Raw genomic sequence first — 25,390 nt, forward strand, 5'->3', positions numbered from 1 at the left:
TAACTCACCACTCGTCTTGGTGTGATGATTTCCTGGTGAGGCTATGTGATAGCGTTGTAAGACAGAGAATACGTCTAGTATTGTCCTGTTAATTTCAAAAGAAAAACGTTTATTAAGAGTTTCATTACGCACGAGACGTAGAGGTTTCCCAGATTTGAGATTAGGTAGCTTGAGATCTGAGTACGAGTACGAATTTCAAATTTCAAACCAGTCACATCCCCAGAACTCTCGCTTCTTCCTGTTGCTTATTTACAGATAAGGAGACCCTAGAAACAAAATTGGTGTGACACGTCATCATCAACTAGATTTCAAAAGTGGTACTTGCGTTCAATTTTGTTCTCGTAGTCAAATGTAGAGGTCCCTATTAGGCGTCCAAGTCCCAGAGACAAAATCTCATTTCCAAGAGCAAAATAAATAAATAAATAAATAAATAAATAAATAATCAAATAAACGAATGGACAGAAGAACGAAAATAAAAAGATAAATATTTAAATAAAATAAAAGGTAGCAATTGAATGGAACGTTAAGCTCTATGTTAATAATTCTGAGTATTTCTTCATTCGCTGTTTTCCCGACTGATTTTTTTTCAGGCTAAATTGCCCGAGGCGGGGCACTCCTCGGAATATTTTTTTCGCGGGGGAAGGGAGAGGCCAAGACGGCTTAAAAACCATCAGTCCTTTGGCGCCGCACATTACTTATCTCCTTCGAACCTAGCGGCACTAAAGGCCTCAGTCAGAAGATCATAATTTGCGCTAATAATTTTCTGATGGTTTGACAGACCTCACTCGGCCGGAAGTTATAAGCAAAGAGCTGTTGTTATTATTATTATTATTATTATTATTATTATTATTATTATTATTATTATTATTATTATTATTATTATTATTTTATTATTATTATAATTTGCGCTAATAATTTTCTGATGGTTTGACAGACCTCACTCGGCCGGAAGTTATGAGCAAAGAGCTGTTGTTATTGTTGTTATTATTATTATTATTATTATTATTATTATTATTATTATTATTATTATTATTATTATTGTTATTATTATTATTATTATTATTATTATTATTATTATTATTATTATTATTATTATTATTATTATTATTATCGTCATCATCATCATTATTATTATCGATATGTTTAACAATGCCTAACCACAAACTAAAACAAAAGCACTGAAATGATTTGACGTTCACAATGTCTCAACTGAAGGATGTCAATGAATATGTAATATATGAAACACGAGACACAGTGTTCATCACATATCAAACACCGAGAAGAGAGTTGAAAATACGACGCGGAGTATTTTTGACGAACTTCGAGGTTTTTGATATTGTGATGAAACACTGTGACGAGTGTTTGATACAACTTCTCAAACAAACCTATTTTGAAGGGGAGAAATTAAGGATGCAAAAACGACGAATTTTTCATCAGATATCCAAACACGTCACGGTGCATGATTTCCTTTGTCTTTGGCTTTTGAATTATTAATGAGTTTGAGAAGAATATATGAAACACTAATAACTGTGAGGATCTTTCTTCTTAGGATTTCAAGGATGTCAGTCACACAAATTAAAACTCACAAATCGATTTGTCAAACAGAATTTAGCAAGACTAAAACGTTTACATTACTAATTTTCTGGACCTTATCGTACCATTTTCTGAACCTTATCGGACCATTTAACTCAGACGTGTTTTGAATATTTATTAAAACACTATAGATATGTTCCATTTTTACTGCTCATGTTCACACGAGTGCTTATCCATATCAGTGGACAGCTGCTAGGTTATTAAAATTCCATCTGCGAGGCAATATGTTTAGCCTGTCTTATCTATTAATTGTTGTTTAAGCTAATACACTTCATGAACTAGCTTCCTTCTTGTCAAGAACCAGTTGGCTCTCATCTCTCAGGTAATATTACATATTTTTTTATTTAACATCTTCTGCCTTTGCATGCAACATATCGATCTGTTTTCAATATGAACTACAGTTAAGACTGTGCTAGTAAAACGTCAAAACGACTTTATACTAAATCGAACGTTAAAATAACCATTTTTCGATTTTTCCTTACTGTTTGTTTATAAACGAATGCTATCATTTTAATCTTCAGCTTCGTCACAGCTTAACTTCGATGTATGACCGGATAACGATGAATTTCTCAAAAAATGACCACAATTTCAATCCGCTGTTGACAGTGTTCGTCACAGTCTACCGTCCTAAGACTATAGTTTAGCTTGCATTTGGTTTTTACATTTTTGCTAAAACAACAATCGTTTTGGATCCGGCTTGAACTAAAATGGAAGGCACAGTTCTTTTCACTTAGAAACTAAACTTAATTATAAAAGGAAATCGTAACGATGAAAAGGAACGTAATTGTAGACTTCCTCGTTAATTTTTTTCCTGTATTCGACTATTGAGTAAAAGGATGTAACAGGAGGAGTTAACAGGGTACTCGTTAAGGTATTAATAGTTTTATCCTCGGCCATCGTCTCGAGCAACAAGTTAACATCTATCGCGCGTGCTGTCAAAACTCTGAAAAGTTGATCAGTTGGTGGACGCGCGGGGGAGTAGTGCTTTGATCGTTAGACCTTAGGGCTACTGCCGCCCAAGTTGTTTTCTTTAAATCCAAGCTTAAATTGCACCTTAACGTTTGATGAGGGATCTTTTCTTTCCCTCTCTCCTTGTTTCTTCGTTTGTTTTTAAGAGAGTTTTTACACAGGGTTAAACTCTTACCGCCCTTTTCAAGATGCCTTTATAATTCTTAATTTTTACTTCTACATGTAGTTTTCCGTGTCCTGTAATATCTGCACGTGGTATTTAAAAATTGACAGCTTTGCAAAATAATGCAAAGTGCAGCACGCGCAAAAGTGAGTTGATGGATTGTTTGAGCGAGAACCAACTGACTCATGGAAACCTAAGCTCGGATAAAAACCCGCGGACTCACGGCTCGCATCGAAATCGAGCATAATGGAACCAGGATATATAAATGTTTGTTTGTGTTCCATCGCTCGCTCGCTGAATTTTCGCTTATCACGTTTACATGCGATCACTACGACGGCTGGTCAATGTTTTATTGCTCGGTCAGTGGATCATTAACATGAGTTTGAATATTAATTTCTTCACAAGATTGGCATACGATTGGGTTGTTATCGTAATAACGTGATAGCAAGACTGCAGGACGCTAAACGTCAAATTTTGACGCCTTAATTGATGGCATCCCAAATGCTTCATGCAAAGTTTCTAATTTCAAACAAAAAAGTGTGCTGTTTGAGAGAGCTTGAAAAGCACAGGACACCCAACGAGAACATTCAAGCACAATACTTGCTCCCAGATCGTTTTCTCCCCTTTTAAAGCCATATTTGCGTATAAGCTAACACAATTTAATCTGCTCGGATGCTTACTCAGAAAATTTAAGTTGCAGAAAGTTTTACGAAACGGAATTTTATTCCCCGAATTTACAAGCTGTTGTTGGTTGCACGAAAATGCTAGCTGACATGTTTTCCCATTTTTAACGACACATTTGCACCTTCGAAAACGAAAGGAATTAGTTTCCCAGTGTTAAGAAATTATGGGCTGACATTTTCCCGAAGAAAACTGCAGATTTTCTTTACGACTAAATCCGAATTTTAGAGGCACTGGCAATAATCATTGGATTTACCAGCAGCACTCCCAGGTAGAATAATTGTTTTGTGAAAAACTCTTCTACAAATTACTCATACGACCGTATACCTTTTTTTAGAAACTTTCCTTTAAAAACTTATGTGGCTATCTTTCGCTATCTTAAACCTTTTAGCCTGGGAAGTGCACTGCTGCAGTTTTAAGCCACACAAATTTGCCTGCAACAAAGTTTCCGCGTTCGTCCACACCAGATGTTTAACTCCATCATTCCAATTCGAGTCGTGAAACGTTTGCCTGTGTGGACAAGCCGTGTTGCACACAACACCGTACTCATTGTTGTTCGGAATTTTACAACTTGTTTCTAAGCTTCAAGGATCAATTGAATCGCTCTTATGAGTATTTTCCATACTTGCCTATTTGAAGTACCAGTGAGTTCTAATGGACCACATTGCCACCCTCTACTGTAGCTATATTCGGATCTGGTATCCACTCCCTCCCCTTTGCGCAGACTCCTAGGTAAATGCGGTCATGTCATTTTTAGGGAGGAACTGTAAAACAAAGTCATAAACAATAATGAATGGTAACAGTTTGTATTTGTATCACTGTTTTTAGGTCTATGAGGTCTATGGTTTTTAGGTCTATGATTTTAGCAGTTATAAATACCATCAATTATCAAATACTTGTTTATTGTAAATAGTAAATTTCAATGTTATGTTTATACATATAAGAAGTCATAAGTCTTATCTTACTTTACAATTTTATTACAGTTATTGTTTATGTATTTTTTTATATTATTTACACGACCCCACAAGCTGCATAGCTTAAATACTCATCGTGTCAAAATAAAGGTTTTACTTACTTACTTACTTACTTACTGTTAGCGAGTAAGGCTGTTTCCAAAAGAATACGTTTTGATTGACAACTTTTGACAAGTTTATTCGTTCCTGTGCAAATGTCAGCACTAAAGTTTAAGGACTATGACCTGTCAAGAAAGAACTTGACAAAGCTTGTCGTACATGCGAGAAGGTAAAAGTTGTTATACGCAGACTGGTTAAAGAAGGAAAACTTACTCGTGCACTCGTACTCTCGCGTTCTCAAAACGTGAAATCTGTAACTTTTCTCACCGACAAAGCTGAATGAATTCTTATCCCTATGGTCCACGTTCGGAATAAAACATGCAACAACAACTAAAAAGACTAACAAACAAGCAACAAGCAAATTAAGCAAGAACTACAAAAATTGACATATGTCATTTCGTGGCGAGTTAAGGCCACTCATATAGCAATGAGCATTTTATCGGCTTTTTATCTCACAGATTTGAGTGGAAGATAAGCTATCACTTGCCGATGTTTTCTGAAAACTCTGTTCACACTGTTGGTCCTCCAAGCCACGCGATTTTTAATGAGGTTCAATTCATTAATGCATACATGACCATACTATCCTTACCTAATACCCGAGATGCCCTGAGGGCCAGGTTGTTCGAAAGGGGATTAACGCTAATCCACGATTAAAAGTTAACCAAGGTTTTCAGCTCGCTCGTTAAGACTGTTTTTAAAGGCTCATTTAAGCCAATGGTAAAGAAAAGTTGAAGGCAAAACTGAAGGACAAATATCTTTTGGAAGAATTCGTATGGGTTAGTAAATAAACTCGAATCAAAGTTCACGTTAACCCAGGATTAGCTTAATCGAGCTTTGAACAACTGGGCCCAGAATGTTTTATTGACATCAACGAAAAACTCAACCTAAATTAATTAACTTCATCTTTAGAGTGTGTGGATCATTATCATTGAAAAGTTTTCAGAGATGTGCTGCCAGACTGAATTACTTAGATGAATGATAGATGGTAAATGGATAATGAAATTTGTATTTCAAATCTGATTCTGAAAATTAGCCTAACATTTCTGGTAAAATGTGCTGAATTCGCTTAGTTTACTGATTCGTTTTAGTCTCAACAGAAAAGAGGCTGCAATGAAAAAGGTGAATTCAGACTAAATTTAGCACAAAGGTTAAGTTTATCAAACTCAACCCAGCAATATCCAGTGGGTGATAAACCCTGATTGTTTGGGAAGAGTTCCTTTCAATCTTACTTTACTTTCCTAGAGCGATCGAAGATCAAAGGAAATTTTTTCGTTGAGGTGAATAAACTCGAGATCTTGACTAGTTCTTCAGGAAAGGGCTGAAATCATTTAATTACACTAGTTTGATTTAAGGCGCAATGTTGTCTTAATCCATCTCGCTAATGTGGTTGCTATAAATTTATTTTCGCCTAATTTGTCGTTAGTACGTTCTCTCGTTGCGATTGACTATTGCACTACTTTGTGACAAATATGAATGGAGAGAATCCGTATTTTGTCAGCCTGGATACCATTTCCCTTGCATGTTTAAATTTAATATTTATCACTGTTTATTTTGATCCCTGGCCTAGTGTGGTGTACATGAACGTCCAGCAACTAATCAATGACACGTTATTAGATGGTTAGCTGTCAAATTGCACGCACGTTTTTTGTGTTGTGTGCAAAGCATAACACTGTGTATTTCAAAATAGCCTTCGTCATGGGCGATCTGTCCTTTACATTTTGATCAAAATGTAGCACTGCGATCACGGAGGGAGAGAATATTCTTTGTCGACTTGTGTAAACTCCAAAACCCATGACATTTCAGAGTGAGAACTCTTTTTTATTAAGGATTCACATTGTTTCATATACATATAAACGAAAATGACTTTTTGCCGCGCTCTGTGTCGCAAAGCAAAACTTGTGGTTTTCAATCATGGTTTTGCTATCGATGATAACGCACACAGCTCGTTATCTGGGGCGCAGATAGAAACATCTTACTGATTTGTTGTTCGATAAAAGCAAACTGGGATCGTTTAGGGACACGACCAATTATAACATGTATTTTGAAGTGAAAATCATTTAAAACTATCATCGCAGAGAGCTGGAGTTGGAAGTACAGGCGTTGGTCGACGGTAGGCCAAGAAAAAATTCTACGACTAAATTGTTTGAAATGGGATACAATAACACAAAGAGAATGAATGTCGGTACGTAATAGCTCGCGAGGGCAAGATCAGTTCAGAATTTTCCTCTCCGTTGCTGTTATTACTGCAAAATCTCGCAGATAGGTGCGCAGATTTTTACGCTGGGCTAGAGTCAGTTGAACTGGCGATAGCAAAACATTTCAAAAACTCTTCTTTTTTTAAGGCACGATGCAACGCAGGACATTTATCGACGTACTGGACGTATACTACTGGCCGGAGTAAAAGCGTCACTTGTCAAGTTGTGGGAGATCAACGAAGAACCAGAAGATTTCAAAAACCGATAATTTTTCTTGGATAATCTCTGACCAAAATATTGGATTAAGGTATTGTGTTCTCCTCTTTGTTGCATTTTCATGATTTTTACTGCTTTGCTTGTATTGTTTTTTAAAGCCAAAACATGTGTTGAAGGCAGTAAACTGTATAGGATTGACTCTGCTGTTGCTTTCCTACAAACTGCGATACACTGCATATGTCCAAGCGTCGATTTCCTCGCCGGAAAACAACAACAAAGCCTCAAACACGATGAAATACTTTGAATTATTAATGTGTATTTGCATTTCAATTTCACTCTGATCTTCTATCTGGGTCAGTTAATTATCGACATAAAATTTGCCTAAAATAGCATATCTGAAAATGGTAGTTTCTTTCAATTCGGTCGTAAATCGCCGGGGGACATTTTCAAATAGACATCTACGAGAGGCAGACAGTATTTAACTAAAAATAAAATGTACAAAACCATTTACGCAGCAAAAACCACATAAGCTTGAGGTTTTCTTTCCTTGCACGTTTGGATCACGTTTGGACTTATTCCTGTGACCGTATTTCAAGCGAGATCATGATATTACTCATATCTTTTAGTTTCCTGTCCAGTGGGCATTTATAACCAACTGGGCTGTTCTCAGTTCGCTAATATCACGGCTAAATCATCCCTCGGGGCCAATTTTCCAAGGATCTCTTCTCAAAACAGTGAACATACAGTAATTACACCTGGTGTTTCTTTTGTCATAATCTCGCATAAAATAAATGCTCTCTCCTGCTTGGATGTCTTTCCAGAGCACGATTTATTTTGCTTCAGATTGTCAAACGTATTGTGGCAAATCGATCCTCATCAATCTATAACGGTTGAACCAAATTTTATTTTGAATTTTCGCTACTACTTACAACCCGTGATTCCGTGCCGACCCAAACACTCAGGTCTTAATATGCATCCCTTCGGCGTTTCGCGTTAACTTTAACATATCTATTTTTATTGCTCGAGTTTAAAGGCAGATAAATATTTTCAGCTGAATTGCGACTTTTGTTTTATTATGGAAGATTGCCGGAGGACGTTTTTCCATTTCAGTGTTGAAGAGCCCTCCCAGGGATGTAACTTGAATGTCAAGCGAGTATTAAAAGAATAATGCATTAAACTCTTTAGTCCAACGTCAAATTATGATTTTTGTTAAAACGTTTTATGCTGTGAATGAAATTCTCAAGTGTGACCATCAAAAGTTATTTGACCGAATGCTTTCCTGTGGTACGGTTTATTATACTGTACAAAATTACTCTAGCTTCTGGCTCTGAGTCTGTCTGTTGTCTGTCAAAGCTAATTTATGGTAGTTCCTATGTGGTTCCTTTCGTTTTTGTTATTTAGCGACGTCATTAAACTAAGTTAGAACCCAGACTTAAACGACCATAGAGCCAGAGACCAGGCCTGGATGATGCACCGGAATTCCTTACATGCTCAAAGCGATATAGAGCACTCGCACGCAAGAAACGTTTTGGGTCGATACTGCTTCATATTTTGCTTCCCTGCCGAGAAATTCACCTTTAGTTGCCGATTATGCTTCATGCTTTCTATTATAACGTTTTTCTAAGTCGTACTTTATCTATTAACTTCTGTTACTACCAGACATGGCAATAACTGATCAAATAAATTCATTTCTCGAAATAGTACATAGTAGTGAACAATCACAGAAAGTTTGAGAAACTTTTCACGACAACTTTTATTTCGCGGGAGTCACCTTAAATTACTACAATACGAATATTCATAGGAGTCGCTGGAGATGTAGGAGATTTTCCTTTTTTTCTCTCCCACGAAGCTTTCAGTTTGTCAGATTGAATGCGGCCAATTCTCTGCAATTCTCGCTTATCCAAAATGTGACAGGTCACTCAGGGTACAGGCTCGCTCCTCGCTCGTTGCGTGACACTGCTCCCTTTTTTTTTCCCCAAACTTCATTCGAAACATTTTCAACAAAAACGCTTTAAATTTTTTAGGAAAAGACCTATCGAAGACGGTATACTATTTTAGTCTAACCTTCTACTACAAAGCTTCTTCTTCTTCTTTTTTTTCTTTTTTTTTTTTTTTTTTTTGGTGAAAAATCAGTGTTGCGGAATTTTCTCGAATGGAATACCGTATCTATTAATTTTTGACTTGACTGCGGCGGCGAGAGTCTGCAACCAAGCCATCCGAAGCCTGGCCCCAGGCCGACTACGGGACATACCTTAGACACCGTGATCTAAACTACAAGTAGAACAGAACGATATAAAGTTGACAATTTCTCGCCAATGATAATTGTTCCTACGCAAGCGTGAACGCGCGCGGCCATCTTTCAGTCACGGGATTACCGCGAAGTAACATGGGTTAAGTAACCCCCCCCCCCCCCCCCCGGAAGTAAGCAACGACGACGGCAGCGGCAACCACAACGCCGCAAAACAATAGGTTTAATGAGCAAAAACAATCGCTCTGCACGTGCGTTTTACATTTTGGTACATTTCTATGCGGTCCTCTGCAAAACAACAACGTGAAATGACCACATTTAAGGTTTTGTGGAGCCGAACGTGAACGCACGACGGTCAATTTTTCATTTCCTTTCTTAATTTGTACGCCCCTCCTTCCAATTTGGTTCCTGGATAGTTCGCCATGTTTGTAAAAGTTGAGCGAGTTGAAATAATGGCGAAGTAGCACAAATGACATAAATATATATCTTCAGGTGACGTTTTCGTTGCCGTTGTCGTTGCTTAAGCTCTCTATTAATGAATTCACGAACATGAACATTGGCCGGCTGACAACTCCATTTTTAACAACAACACGTTAACAGTTCGTTGATTCTGTACATGACAACTGTCAGTCACTCGCATCAAGGCTATTGTTTTGCGCAAATTTTGCGCTTAACAATGGGAAGCCCTGTGAAGTGAAGTGAGCTATCTTCATATCAAAGGATGTTCGATGTCGAATTTCACACAAGCATGAAAATCTATTTTTATCAAATGAAATAATGCTATGGCACTTGATTTTCACAAGAAGTGTAGCCACTCGACTGGATGATCTTTAGCACTGCTTGCGAGTCCAGTTTTTTATTTTATCTTGATTCAGCACAACAGCATAGCTGATGTTTATCGAAAGTCAGACTGAAGTTTGACAGCAAAAACTTCCGAACGCTCGACAGTGGTTCCCAACTTCCATAGAGATTTCAGAACGTGGAAATTCCACGGCTTGGCGACTGCTACGCCATTTTCCTCGATCGTGACTCGAACTTGTTATGTTGACAGTAGCATTGAAGGCTTAAGGCCCTTGCATGATTCTTATGTGAAAGCGAGGCCAGCAGAATTCTGACTTGAAAGTGAGGCAAATGTGCGTCGACTCTGGATTGCGTTCTCCTTCGTCCAACTCTCGAAATAAAATGAAGTTAAATTTATGAAATGAAACAGAATATGACAATTACCAATTTTCAATGCTTAATATCGGCCAAGGGTAAAAGTATGGACAAGAACGAATTATTACTGAGATAACTAAATTGATTCATTTATCTTTGTTAAGTTACAACTTCAGCATAGCGAGTTGGTTGTTTAGAATTCGATCTTAATTGAAAATGTTAAAATGACGGGGGGGTCCGAATAGGACAAAGACACGCGAAAACAGAATCCTGTAAACAGCCTGATTAGGAAAGAATAAAGCAATTCGGCAGAATTTCCGATGTAATTGTGTAAAGCTGAAAGCTGATAATTTTGAAAGCTTGATAACAAATTTTCATAGACCTAGCTTTGTACGGAGAATTTAAAATTTTCTTTTCACTCTTTGGTGCAAATTTCCATTTTTAACACTCATTTGATAAGAAAAATATGTGGTGTGTTTCCTTGTTTCTGTTTTCTTTTTTTTTTTCTGCAAGCAAAAAGCGGAAAACATGCATTTGATATAAATACACTTAGCATCAAAATTAATTGAAAGGAAGCCCAATATATCATTAATTCAACTGCAAATATTGAAACACATCACGCACGCAATATTTGATTGAAATTCGTTCGTCACTCAATCAGTAAGCAGTTATATGTCTGGCTCAGCGCGGTTTTTGGACAAGAGGCTCTGTTTTTCTACTTCATGTAAGCAAGCACCCGTAAGTCTCCAAAGATATATTTATTATTGTTTGTTAAAGTCTCTTAAATGTGATATTTTAAAAGTGAATTTTTAACGATGACTGAATGCGCAACGGTGTTGCACAAAAAGTCAACATGGTGGCGGTGTGCCTTTGCGCCGAAGTGGACAATCGCGACGTAGACAGTTTCGGCAGCAACATAATTTAAGTCGCCGTAGGAAAAAACTTTTGAAACTACCATCCTTAGAGGTATTGTTAAAGAGGGAAAACATGCAAATAATTCACTTCTCGTATCACACTCTTAGGTTCTTTTGAAACTAGACCATCAGTTCATGTCGTTTTTCCTTTCTCGTTTAAATTGTGTAGTCCTAATGAGGTTTAACCAAAAAAAACCAACTAGCTAAAAAAATGCTAAAGAATTCTAGGAATTGTATTAAAATGACACCATCGTGGAAATGACCTGTTGGTAATCCATGCAAGACACAAAATTTGAAGTTCTTTTCACATGAGAAAACAGTAGGCGGAATTACCAGCTGCTATTCTAGAAATGAGCCCGCGCTCACCCCCCGAAGGGTCTCTTCTCGGGAAGGAAAACCGGACTCGAGTGAGCGCATGCGCACAGGCGGACTGTGCGCATACGTGAAGAACTGGCCATACTACGGAGCTGTGTAGTGGGGTCGTGTACGCAGTTTAAATGGTTTATTTATCAGGAACGATAGCTTGGGTACCAGAAGTTTTCTCCTGTGCTTGTAGGATAGGCAGCATCGGAATCGAAATACAGAAATCAAAACGTTTATACAGGGAGCCAACATTACGAAAGTGATATTCAGTGGGGCCCTGTAGATTGAGCAAAAACTACATAATGCTTTAAAAACTTATGAATGATTTAAAAATTACAAATATTTTTAAAATAGAAAATACAAAGACAGCAATAAGGAATAAAAATTAGGAATAAGAATTAAAAATTAGCTAAAAACACGCTTTATGATATGTTACTTAAAAAACTCAGCACGTTGCTTAAAAAACTCAGTATTCAGATGGTAAAAGAAAAATGAGACAGACCGAGATTCGATCGTCAAGCTGGAGTTGAGGGGAAGAGGGTTTCGTTCCTCTCCCACGCTCGACTAATACTCCACTCGAAGGTCAGCTAAATCCAACTAAAATTAGGCCAAAATCAGCAGAAAGCTTAGCCCCCCACGCAGTCGTATTTAGGGGACTCGTATGACCTCCTCCTCCCTAAAAACGACTGCGTGGGAGGCTACCGAAAGCTAGAGTAAACAGAAATTAAGAAGATTTATGCCATTGTAAGGACTTCAAAGTTGATGAGAGCACACGGGTTCAGCCAGTACGCGTGTTAAACAAGGGCGAGAAGGTCGGTGCCACTCGACGGCCAGGTGAAGCAGTCAAATCTCGTTGTCAGAGCCCGTGTTATCTAAATCCAGCGGAACAAAGTAGGAGCAGACACCGCACAGACACCACCTTGGCTATCATGACACACTCTAAGATTTTAATTCCGTTTTTGTATTTACTTTTCGGCCTCCCAACTTTTATTGTTTGAAAACTAATGTAGATAAATGTCAGTCTTAATTGCAGTTAAAATATTTGCTAATTTAACGCACGTCTACCAGAACCTTGCCGCCATCCACTATGCGCCAGATGCTCGGCAAAAATCGAGGATTAAGTAAGATCTATTTGTCCAATTGTCGCTAGAAGAAAGTGCAATGTTTATTCTGTAATTTATGGATTCTTTTTCGGTCACATTACCATACATTTTCCTGTAAATTAAATGAAATAAATTTGAGTTTCCAACGTATTAGTATCTTGTTGCCGCATTTGAGCGAACAAGGACTGGTGATTTCTTGGGCCAAGCTAAGGTAAAAGATGGAATTTTTTTTTTTGGTCATTTTCCCTGCACTTTCAGTGTTCAGTTTACTGCACAGCTCCTAATTCACACTTTTTCTGGAATCTTGAGTAGTGTGAATAAGCTGTGCCTTGACTTTTTAACGTGTGACCAGTGATATTGATTGAAGGCAATATGGAATTTGAATTAACGTAAAACGAAAGCATAAAAATTGAATTCTGCGGCAGTCATGATCTAGCGAACTTCATAGTAACTTAGCGGATATATTTTACGCGTAATCCATATAAAACTGTTTTTTACTTAGATCGCTTACAAGCAGCTATAGTCATCAAAACGCGAAGTACACGTAGTTATTTGTTTTCCAAATAATTTACCCGCAAAGACGATTTAAAAGCGCGCTTAAAATTTTCCCATTTAGTAATTTGATGTCAGGTGTTTACATTTTCAAAAACATTATCTGGGAATTTATGAGCAAGTTTTTCTCAAGATTTTGAACTTTTTCCTCGGCGATGAAATGCTGAGTTACTGAATAATTATCTACTCTTCGAGAGCGGAAAAGTATCGTGAAAGAGTTAGTTGATATTTATGCGGTGTCTCGGTGTTTCAGCAGTACAAACTAAACTGGCTTATAAAACCACAATATTACTTTTAGCTAATCTCTTAGCGTGTAAATCATGCCTTAATTTCCTTATTTTTCAGAAACAGATTTTCGCAGTTCTACCGAAGTTTTACAACAGTATTAAATACCAGCCGATAATTCTGCATGCGAATATATCATATTTCATCGCAATGTTTGCAAAACAGAGTAAAAAGCGGACCGAAAAAACGTTTCTTCTCTCCGAAGGATTACTTTCCAATCAAGATTGTTTTTGGTTTGTGACGCTCGGAAATTAGATATAAATGAATGAAACCGCACTTATCCCCTGAAAATCAGAAAATTTAATCACAAAAAGCCCAAAATTCGAGGCGTGAACACCATTTTTGATGAAATTATTAATTGTTTTGTCTAAGGACTGATATTTTGGCTCAGTTTAACTTTTTGAGGCATCATTATTAACATAATACAGAGATATTTGCAGCTTGAAATGCCGTTTATAAACAGAATATCAAAACAAGCTCAAATTTAGATCTGCGTCCCGTAACGGAGTAACGAACTAAGGAAATTTGTTTGTAAATGTGGAAGTAAGTCGCAACGTTTCGCGTCTTGTTGCATAAGGAATACACATTTTAAGCAGTCCTTTACTACAAACGAAGGTTATTCCGTGACTTAAATTACAAATATGGCTTTTATGTGTTACAAATAGGTGACATATCAATTAAATTCTCATCTATTCGTTTGATTTACCGACGCATATCTCTTAAAAAACAATTTCGTCCTCCACAACTTACGAATGTATTGAATAAACAGAGCATGCGCCTCGGCCGCTTCTCGTATTCCGAAGGATTAAATTACACAAGAGATGTATTAGAATCTAATAATGGCAATTTCACCTCATGAATAACTGGAGTTATTGATAAAGCGTTCTAAGCCGCGCCAACAGTAAATTGAAAAAAATCAGATTTGTCTTCTCATAGTGGCCAAAAAATTTAGTGCCCATAATCAAAGTGGTCGCGGCTTTGAGCTATCTAGATCTTGAATAAAGCCACTGTTAGGCTATTTTTCCTTTCACACGGACTACGTAGTCAAAACGCTTGTTGCAATCGATGGAAAAGTGAGGTGTGTTATATCAGCTTTCGTAGGACTCTTCTTGAAATCTTTTTACGGTCTTCATGCTAACTACTGATCTAAGCGCGATATTTATCAACAGTAGTGACATAGCTGAATATTCTATGATCTCGAGACTCCGTATCCAAACTCAGGCTTACAGCTCCACTGCCTCGCACCAACTTTTTGAAAAACAGCTTTAGCTACAGTGGAGCGATACTTTGAAACAGTTTAGTTTAGCTTTCTATTTCCGGCTAGCAGGATATAAATCACTAAACGATCTCTGTCATCAACTATTCTCTCGCACCCTCTTTCCTCATGCAGTCACTAACTGTACCCTGACAAACACGACATTCGCGTAAGGCAGTTTTTTTTTTTTTTTTGGGCATGTTTTATCTTAGAGTAAATTTTTACGTAGATTATCATACATGTAGGATAGATTGTACCAATTTTATTCTGTATTGATGAATTTATCGTGTTTAAAATCCAATCCAATCATATCCTTTAAAAAAGAATTTCACTTTTGACGTAAATTAACTGGCTTTAAACAGAAACGGCAAATGGATGGGTTGGGTTTCGTAAATATATCTTAAAAAATTGAGCGCTGTTTAACGTCAATTTCCTTTATCTCTTCTCAGAGGGATATTTATGATTTACGGAAATTTATGACAAAGTGCACGTAAAATTAACTCAACAGCGAATTTCGAAGTTTTGTTTAGTTTTTTCATACTGACTTTGAAATTTGAGGGATGACTGGAGTCAGTTTGCGGACCTATGTGAGGGATGTATCTTGCAATTGCAAAGTGCAGACTTTACGTTTTTTTGGACGAGCAAACAATAAATCTTAAACGTGCTTCATCAATCAGATGTCTAAACACGCGGACTATAACTCAAGGAATGTCTGCACTTAAGGACGGTGACTACTAATACCGAAGTATTTTTGCGCGATTTATGACTATGCGGGAAAAGCAGATCTTAGCAAGGGCTATTGAAATCCAAAAAGAAAATTGGGGGTAAGCACGCATTTTTTAGAGATAAATAAGCAACAATTATTCTAAAAAGCAGTAAAATACAAGCAATGTATGGCGTTTTTTTTCCCAAATTGAAGCTTTATTTTCTCTGAAAAATGCATGGTTACCCCCAATTTTCTTTTTGGATACCGAGAGCACTTGCTAACTTCTGCTTTCTCTACATGGTTTTAAGCCGCGCAAAAATAACCCTATATTAGTAGGCACCAACCATGGGAAACCCGAGTATCTCGAGATGCGCAGAGCGTATGCGCAGTAACAAACGAAGGCACCATCCTTAAGCAGCAGTGCCACATATTTGTATCAATGGAAAATAATGGGTCAGTTTTCTCAACTACTAGTACACAGAAGCTAGTACTTGTTATCTTTGGCTGGGGATGGCTAGGATGGAAGTGGATTGCAAGTTGAAAAACTTGTTAATCCTGTGAATTTTAGAGAAATCGCTAAAATTAAAATTGATTTGACAGTCTATTCTTCCTTTACGAAATCATTCATATTTTCTTCAAGGTCCTCTAACAGCAATCTTCGCTGTAATATTTAAGCAGCTTTGACTAACATACGGCAAAACCTCCGTGACAGTGCCCCACGGGGTGGGGGAAGTGTAGAAACAAACTTCTAACTTATCAATCTGTCGAGAGTTCCGGTTTTTCACTCACCCCGTCAGTGATTCTTACTCAGTTACTCTAAGCAATTGCCAATAGGCCACGCGTATACGTGTTAAGATTAATTGTAACACGTGTGAATTAAAATCTAGATGAGTTAAAATTGTGTTTTTGCTCATGCATGGCAACACTTGCCAAAATTACAATAGCTTCCATCCAAGTCACTTGCCGTGAATCTGAAAAGGAGGACTCACGCTTAAATTGAAAATTGTTTTTAGAATTCATGACACTCTTCAAAGCAAAAAGGTACGTGAAGACAACATCGATTATGTATACAGTGAAGCCCGCGATAGCAACTAATGCTTTACCAAGCCGTGAAGTTAGCTTTAAAAAGTTCTCAGGAAAACATTTACATAGTGTCCACTGAGAAAATAAACTGGTAAGGCTCTATGGTAAAAGACTCGGGTTTTTTAATTGATAAAATTGCTTTGTCCATGCCGGATTAACGTCATTTTTACTGGTCTATATGAAGTGAATTTTCGTTTGAAGATATCACATATGATTGGTTTAAACAATCTCGGTGTGCAAGAAGGCACGAAAGTTGCACCACAGCAGCAGCTCGCAGATTCAGCTTGAGAATGCAAAAGCAGACATTTTCTTGATGGCCATGCAGTAAAGGCAATAAAATTTAACCTTTTCTGGAACATGTGTGTATTAAGAAGCTTCCAAGAGGAATTTCTGCTCTTTGTATAAACTTTTTCACGTACCGATTTCGCCACTAAAAGTTCTGTTTCGTCCCAAACTTGCGCCTAGATTTCTCAGGACGCATTGCGTGATGCTTAAAATAATTCTAGATCATTTTCTTTTGTGATATGGCTCTGGAACAAACAATCGGGACGAAAACGTAGACCTGGCAGCTGCTCATTGATGTCGGAAATTAAAGTTGGTCTTCATATTAGATCGGTTTTGAATTTGACTTCGATTATCCTGTTGTTGTTGTAAGGATCACTGGTTGTTGTAAGACAGGTTTGTGGATTTTCTGTGTTTTGATTTCTATGGCTCTAAAGAGACCTAAAATAAACTCGAACAACAGTATAACAAAAAGAAACAAGAAAAGACCGGAAATCAGTAGAATTCCTTCAGCTCAACCCGCTCAAATTAAAACCACGCAAGTCGCACAGAGCGACATTTGCGGCAGGCGCCAAAAAGAAGTAAACAATTGCAAACGATAGTGCTTATCTGATTCAAACGTTTTTGCAATTCTGCTTCGTTCATTTCTGAAAAGTTATTTATGATATAAACTTTCGACAATTGACCAATAATAAATTGAAACACCGTTTTAGAAAGGGACAGTTTGGAGCTGTTTACTGTAAGGAAATTTAATTCAGAAAACCGTCTGTTTTGCCTGTCAGACCAGTCCAAGAAAAACTTCACTCAGCGAGAATTTAACTGAGTTCATTAAAAATAAATCTCATGAGTTTTTAGTTTTAATTCTCACCAGGAGAATCTGGACGCACTTATAAAAATTGACGTTTTAAGAAATTGATCGATTCTCCACAAAATCCACATCAGCTCTAATTGGCTTTGAATTGTTTTATTTATTAAAGAGACACCACTAAATTCACACAAGGCAATCATTAAATACATCGGTTGGAAACTACAGACACTGGATTTCGGGAAAACATTCCCCAGAATGATGGAAAAAATCGCCAGCAAAACTGAAATGATACAATGGTAAGTGAGGAATTTTCAAATCATTAGATTGGTTTCGGTTTTCTTTCCGGTTGTAAAATTTAGAGACCAAAAACTCAAATCGACATTGAATTGTCCCAATATAAAAAACATTGAAAGTCATTTTTCCTTGCTAAGTAAGATGAGCAGAAAAATAACAGTTATAAACTGGCTGCAGTTAAAAACTGTCGCTGTTTATAAATATAATGAAAGTCTACAGTTTTCAGTGGTGATGGAAGAAATTATAAATATATTTACCTTTGCATCAAAACTAGCAATTAAACTTCGAAGGCAAAAAATTTGTAGTTGCTCCACGGGATATCATGAACAGTGAAGGACGAATTTCACTGGATAAAGCTACCAGGCAAATTTTTATTTCTTTCCTCTTATTTGGTTTACTAATTTACAGCATTTGTTAATTACTGCCTTCGCTTTGTTTAGTCTAGCAGGGCAACACCTTTTATAACTACAGTGTAACCAACATAGCCTTGGAAATGCTATCTAGCTAGCTATCTAGAATCAGAATTTCGAATGGTATTTACAAACAACAACAAGCGTCTTTGTCTGGGAAGGAATGGTTCAGTGTGGTCCATTATTTAATGACAACATCCGGCAAACAACTCATCCCCAAGCTTTTATTTGTACTTCGCGTTCGTAAGCTCCGCAGTGTTTTTGTACTGAGAGGGCCCCTAGTCAGGGTGCATTGTCTCTCTCTCTCTCTCTCTCTCTCACTCTCTTTTTATATCACTCCCCCCCCCCCCCACCCCCGTCAGTAGTTTAGACACTCTCCCCAGGTTGCGCTCGCTGTTACAACCAAGATGGCGACAGTTCTATCGAAAAAATAGGAGACTGTGAACAGTCTAAAAATCCATAATATTTTGAATTGATAAGAGAAAAATCCTCTCTAAAAAAAAGATGACAAAACAGAAACAAAATGTAGCCAAGCGCGCTTCCTCAGTTCATGTTTTGGTTGGTTTTGGATCACATATTTATAATTTGGTTCGATTTGGTAGCTGGTTCGCCACCGACAACATTCGCTTCATTTGGTTTATTTGTGACCACAATAAACTACCGACTCGTAGTTTGCCACATTAAACACAGACCATTTTCGTATTAATGACCTGGAGGCAGCCTCATGCCTGCCCAAATATAATGCGTCAGATTTCATTTGGCCGGCTTCAGTTCGTTTGTCACACTCAGTCAGTCATGAGCAATATTTTCGATGTCTTAAGCTTTTTGATACTCTGCGAAAACGAACGAACAACTACCTTCAGTTAAAAAACAGCAAATTAATGGGAAAAATACTCACCAAATCCAGAAATTCTGGAGAGTGGCTGTATCAAACAGCGAAAAACAGCGAGAGGAAAGTTGGGAAACGGAGAGTTACAGTGGTCAGCGGTGTTGTTCTTCATGGCAGCGCGGCCAGGAGCGCGGCAAAAAGGCGGGAAATCGTCATCCTCCAGATCAATTCCCTAATGTATATGACGAACATCGTTCAAAATCAAGTGTGCTGCGAGCGTGTGATTGTATCTTTATGCTTATTGTACAATATTAAAATATTTGTCTTTTCTAACCAGCTTCAAACAGATGTTTCTTATGAGATTTTTTTTCCTCTGTTATTGTAAACGATTAATTATTTATTTTTAACGCTAACTAGAAACATTGCCTTTTCTTGAAGCCGTGAACTTTTTAACACTTTCTTATCAGTCTTAACGAATACATGTGTATATATGTTTAAACGCTGCAGACAAGTTAAACGTCTATTTAAACACCTGGATTATATACTGTAACCGAAAAAAAAAACAAATTCGAACGGTCGGGCTAATTCAAAGGTCGTACGTAGTAGCGGGACCGGAGACAATACAAATTATAGATATGGAGCGCATCTGTACTCTGCTCGACTGATACTGAGCCCTTTCAGTCTCCACAATCAGGTGTATAACTTGTGAATTACTGTGATTTTTTGCAGTTTCTCTGGGACGGAATTACATCCGACGCGACCTACATTTTGACGTTCTGTGTGGGTGGTTCTGTTACGTTGCAGCTCTGGATAAAATCCCAAAGTGTGGTAGTTCATATGAAATCTCTTTGACGACGATTTCCTAATGCGAGTGATTGTTCATCAAATTTTTTGCAACTTACATAGAATTCGGGAGGTTATTGTTATCGTTTGTTTGTTCTTTAACAGTCTAAACACGTCTGGGGGCTGTTGGTAGTAATAATGGTGAAAGTCCCTAAGCCGTCACTTTTTTGCCGCTTAATAAATAGTCACCTGCTAAATGTTTGGCTGCGAAGCCCAACAACGGATGATCTGCAGATGTTTGCTAATAGCTTAGGTTTTAAATAGCGAGTTGCCTCAGTCGCACATGCATCCTTTGTGCACAGCGTTGTATTAAAAAAACGCAAGTATAAACAACAAGAGTCTATTCCATTGTTTCAGAACTGAGTTGGCCGTGAGAACAAGACTGCAAGAGTTGTGCGCTTTCCTTCGTGAGATACTTGAACGCGAAGCATAATGTCTAGCCGGTACTGAGCCGGCTTCGCGGGATCGAGCCGCACGCCCCGCGCACTTGGAAAAACCGTCAGGGTCTACACTGGTCTAAAAAAAATCCCAAGAAAGTTTCGAAGAAATGTTTTGTGTACCAATAATAGTGAAGAAAAAAAATACTCAATGAGTATACGTTTCATATATTCATATTGAGGCAAGGAATTGTACTAAATGTGTTTTAGGGCTGTGGCTTGGCTTATTTCTGGGATAACTAAAATGCGCTAATTAGCTCTACAAATTTTAATACCTAGATTCGTAGTTGTTTTCCTTAAGAATAGGCCAACATTGAATCAGGAGACAGCTTGTTAAATTAGGGCGGGAAGATGCATTTGCAGTGTGCGCGCATATTTAAGCTTGTCGAAGTTTAACGAATAACCAGGTTGTTTAATTTTTAAATATCACGTAAGCCGGATGCAAGGCAGAAAATAAATAGTATTCAGTTTTAAGAAGTGTATTCGAAAAGACGCATAGTTCTCGTAAAAATTGTTTTCCATTTTTATTTCGTATTAAATTTGGAGTAAACTGCCGAGGACAACTCTGAGCTCTTAACTTAGATCTTAATATCTTGGATAAGAGAATATGTTTGCTCTACTGATAAGTGTGCCTTTTATTTTATTGTTTTTCTTGCGTCTTTTAATGAATCGAAGGCGCATATGCACGGAAACCTGCAGCATGGGTTAGATGTTACCCTGTAACATTTCGGAACACTGAGTTTAGACAGGTAATATTTTGGCATGGGATCAGGACAACAAAAAAGTACCTGCGGAATCCCATGTCTTTTTATCTAGTTTTGACTGTGGTTATGTATTTTTTTTACACCAGTGTGGGTCGAAAAAGCGTTAGGACAGTACCCTTGGACAGTAAAGATGGGCCAGATACGTTTTGTTTCTGTATTGATGTCTAGTGTTGGCCCCAAAACGGAAAAAACCCAGGGTCAATCGTATCGAATGTAAAGCCCTTTACGTATCTATCTCATGAGGTCATTACTGCTTTTTGATAGGTCTGGATAACTGTTTTAAAATATTTTATACTATGCAAAAGAAAATACCAATAAGAGAATTGTTTCAAGCTTTCCCAAGACTGTTGATTTTCCACACAACATCTAACCTCCCAACTTTGTTGCGATAGTCTAGCGCGTTACTGAGGCAATATTACAGGAAAAAAGTCATAATAATTAGCCAGGTAACTCTCTCGTTTGCGGGACATGAAAACGTGCCATGCCACAACTATTTTCGTGGGAACATATCCCGAGATCGGTGAGTGACAGCTGCCAATCATGGCAGCATGAATCGCTCTTTAATTGGCCCTAATCGGTAAATTAGATTATACCGGAAAACCTTGGGGAAAATCTTAAGTTATAATGAAAAATTTCAACCGACGCATAGGGCGGTCGCTAATCTTGAGTGAGACAACCTAGCAGGAGGCAGATGTTTTAGTCAGCGGGTAATTATTGTATATTGAACAGAGTCGAAGCCGACCTCAGCAACTAGGGAACAAGCCGGTATTATACAAGAACGCAAAACCGATCAAATGCTACTCTTAGTGTCCGTCGCTTAAAACTGACATCTATCGATTTCCATTTTCTTTAAGGGAGAACCATCAGGTAGGAGATTTTCGTATATCTCGGGCTCACTGACTGTGAAAAAGTTACATTTTAAGTGACGGCGTATATATACTGCTCGTTCACTCGAAGTGTGTATCAAGCTTCGCATCCGTAAGAGGTCTTGCAGTTGCTGTCAGAAAAATTAACTGGGGTTGACTTGCTGGAGGTGGGTTTAGCTTCAGGAACAACTTAAAGATCGCATTTTAGTAATTATGTTTTAATTTCCCAGAATCGCTCTCCGATTTAACATTAACTTTCGAAAATGTCTATATCAGTAGTTAATCTGATGGGTAGAGGTTTTGTCGGATATTGTATGTCATGTTGAGATTTCGTTAGCCGCGGTTTAACCTTTTTTTTTTTTTTAAGGTTGCCGATAACCAGGTTAAACGTATCTGATTGCCGCTCTGAGAAGACGTACGAAAATCGAATGTTGAAGATAGCCGATGTATGGCTCTACTCCAATCAACTTAATGTTATTTCGAATAACTCATCACAATTTGTTTATTACGCTAACTTTGTGCCTATCATCTTTCATGATCCTTCCGTCTTCGGTTTCAGATTCATTTTTTTTGCTTATTTTCCTTGTTTGAATTCAAAACATTAAGGTGCTCGTGCTCGCTCTCTGACTCACGTAAATTTTCATCCATCCTCGCCACTAAAACAAAACAAGAAACAAAAATCACACTATCATCTTTCGCTACGTCAAAAAGTACTCCAAAATGTTGATGTTTTCTTTTTTGACATGTAAAGAACCAAAATGCAAATTGCGTTCGAATCCTTTGCATAAAATTAAGATCGTATGATTTTATCACTGTCGAGTCGTTTATCACGTCCAGACACGAGCGGCCGGTCAAATTGAATTACATTCGATACGATATTGCTTAGGAATATTACAAAATCTTAATGAAAAAAGCTTTGGTTGGACTTTTGATTCAAATCGACATTGTCGTTAATAAATTTCACTTTTGTGCGAAAGACATTCCTTATTTTGTAACTAATTGACAACCAATGTACTTCTTTTTACGGCCGCCAAGATGGCGCTATCGTAAATCAATAACTTTTGAACGTCTTCAGAGACATAATTTTCCCTTTATTTTGTCTTTTGAGTGGTCGTTTCCAAGACAAATAATGGCTGCAGCCAGATCTAGACACTCTTATTTAACAGCAATCAAAGCAAAATGTCGATTTTTACCAGTGTACTGAGTTTAATATACATCATATTTCCTGCGACCGACTGCGGTATTTAGCAACTGAATATTCGCTAATGTTATTGTTGCAATATGAAGCCTTTGTTCTTATTGACAGTATTATTTAAATGCCGTTATCAGTTCCTCCTTTGCTAGCTAAGTTTTTTCTTCCTGGTTCAAACAAGAGATCTGAAAATGAAAATTAATACAGGAAACTGCATCAGACAAGTTTTGAGAGGATTTGTTAGTGAAACTGAATCAATTGCGATAAACACATGGCTGTCTTGGAATCAGTTTCGCTAAAATCCAATGCCAACCGCTAAATAAAAGTGGGCATTTCCGCATCTGTTTAGCAAATATAATATGATATTTTTTTCTAACTCAGTCCTTATCATGTCTACGGTCAATGAAATATTTTTAGTTAAGAAATATTGAGAAAACGAACTGTTATCACAGTTTGTTTTGCTCAATTATGGTCACAGCACGATACAAAAAAACATTGGTTAGAAAAATGCACCATTTACACTGAACATTTTATGCAGATATTTGCAGAGCCGCTTTATTAAACAGAAATTTTCAATTCACCGAGTATTTTAACAAGGATAATATATTTAATATGTAGTCATTCAAATTTCTGCTCACTGTTCGTGAATCTTAGAAAAATTTCCGAAAACGAGCAAGTTTCAGACTTCCTAAAACAAGAACGAGTTATTCCGTTCTACAAATATATTGGGAATAATTAAATCGACGCTAGCTTTTATTTGAATGTTTCATCCACAGACGCAATTCAAAGTTCAGTTGCCGCGTTATTCAGTTACTTGTTTGCAAATTCTACAATTTGTTAAAAAAAAAGAAGTCTTTACAACTGTTAAAACCACGATTATTATGACTTGAGGCATTACTTGTCCCTGATATTTTCACATAATCTCTTAACATATGCTCATTTGTACACTGAAACATCAAAGTTGGTATGATAAAGCGTTGACCTGAGTCTAAATTAAGCAGTTAAAGGCCTGCACAAGTAGAATAGTCTGACTGCTAAAGCTTCGCCTTGTACTCCGGCACACACAGGAACTATATGAAAAAAAAAATCAAGTTTACTTCCTTGAGGCCACAAATGTTGCGTGCGCATTTTCGAAAGGGCACTGAACGATGGCTAAATGATACAAACCTTGGGGGTTTGAGCATATAACTTTAAGAAATTAGGGAGGTTGTATCGTGTGGTGTATTAAGCCTAAGGGGGAAGACAATTTCGAGACCACCACGGTTTACAACAACTTTAATTCAATCCACTTTAGTGATTAAATGCCAAAGTTTAGTAACTGTACTTTTCAGTCTTATCAAGTCTCGTGAATTGTCGGCGACTTTTACTATGATCTTCGTTTGACCGCAGGCTAAAAAATTCTACATCTGTAGACTACAGAATCGAACATAAACGGTACATTTAGACCCATGCAATTACTCGCCTACGCGTTTTTAACTGATACAGCTAGAGGGCAAAGCATAAACCTACATTAGTGACTATTTTTGCAAAGTTATTTTCGCACGCCGGGAAAACCTGCTGCATGCATCTGTTTTGTCGATTGGTTTCCCATCATTTACCTTGTAGGTTTTACTTTGCAAGTATAAGTACCAATATGGTCAATATGATCAGAGTCGAAATGACAAAATGACTAGCCTCACGGCAACTGCACTTAGATAGGTTTTTTTTTTACCTATCATCCAATATCCAAGTTAATGGGTCGTTTCTTCGAACGATCGTTCTTCCCATAACAACAAAGCGACATCAGGTTTAAATTTAGAATTTTTATGAAATACGGATCGCGACAAAACAATGCAGAACTACAGGAAATCATGCATCAATTTCAGAAAATGGAGACCTTTTATGTGTTAGTAAGTCCTTGTGTCGGCTCACTATTGGAAATTGAGGGGGAGGGGGAGAAAAAAAGCCGGAAAGCACCTCAATTTTTTCGAGAACAATGGATTCGCGTATTAGAAAATTCCCCACTTTTTGTTTTTGTTTTATTTCATTCTAAACAATACGTACACTTTGAACCGTCCGGATGCAAGCTTCCTGTCGGAAACCTTGCTGTCCGTTTAGTTACAACCCGAGTT

General features: G+C 37.5%; 1 protein-coding gene across 2 annotated transcripts in view; it reads left to right on the forward strand.

Moving 5' to 3' along the window:
- The first annotated feature begins 6,965 nt into the window (after window positions 1–6,965).
- Window positions 6,966–25,390, forward strand: part of LOC146458541 (atrial natriuretic peptide receptor 1-like) — a 51,135-nt gene continuing 32,710 nt past the window's right edge. The window contains exon 1 of one of the 2 annotated variants that reach the window (XM_085091022.1): window positions 6,966–6,981. The gene's annotated coding sequence lies outside the window, so the exon portion shown is untranslated. Of the gene's footprint in view, window positions 6,982–21,971; window positions 22,089–25,390 lie in introns of those variants that run through there. The other variant, XM_085091021.1, reaches the window with a different exon arrangement.

Source organism: Pavona decussata, unplaced genomic scaffold, assembly GCF_977016875.1.
Source record: "Pavona decussata unplaced genomic scaffold, jaPavDecu1.1 SCAFFOLD_233, whole genome shotgun sequence".
Classification (NCBI taxonomy): domain Eukaryota; kingdom Metazoa; phylum Cnidaria; class Anthozoa; order Scleractinia; family Agariciidae; genus Pavona; species Pavona decussata.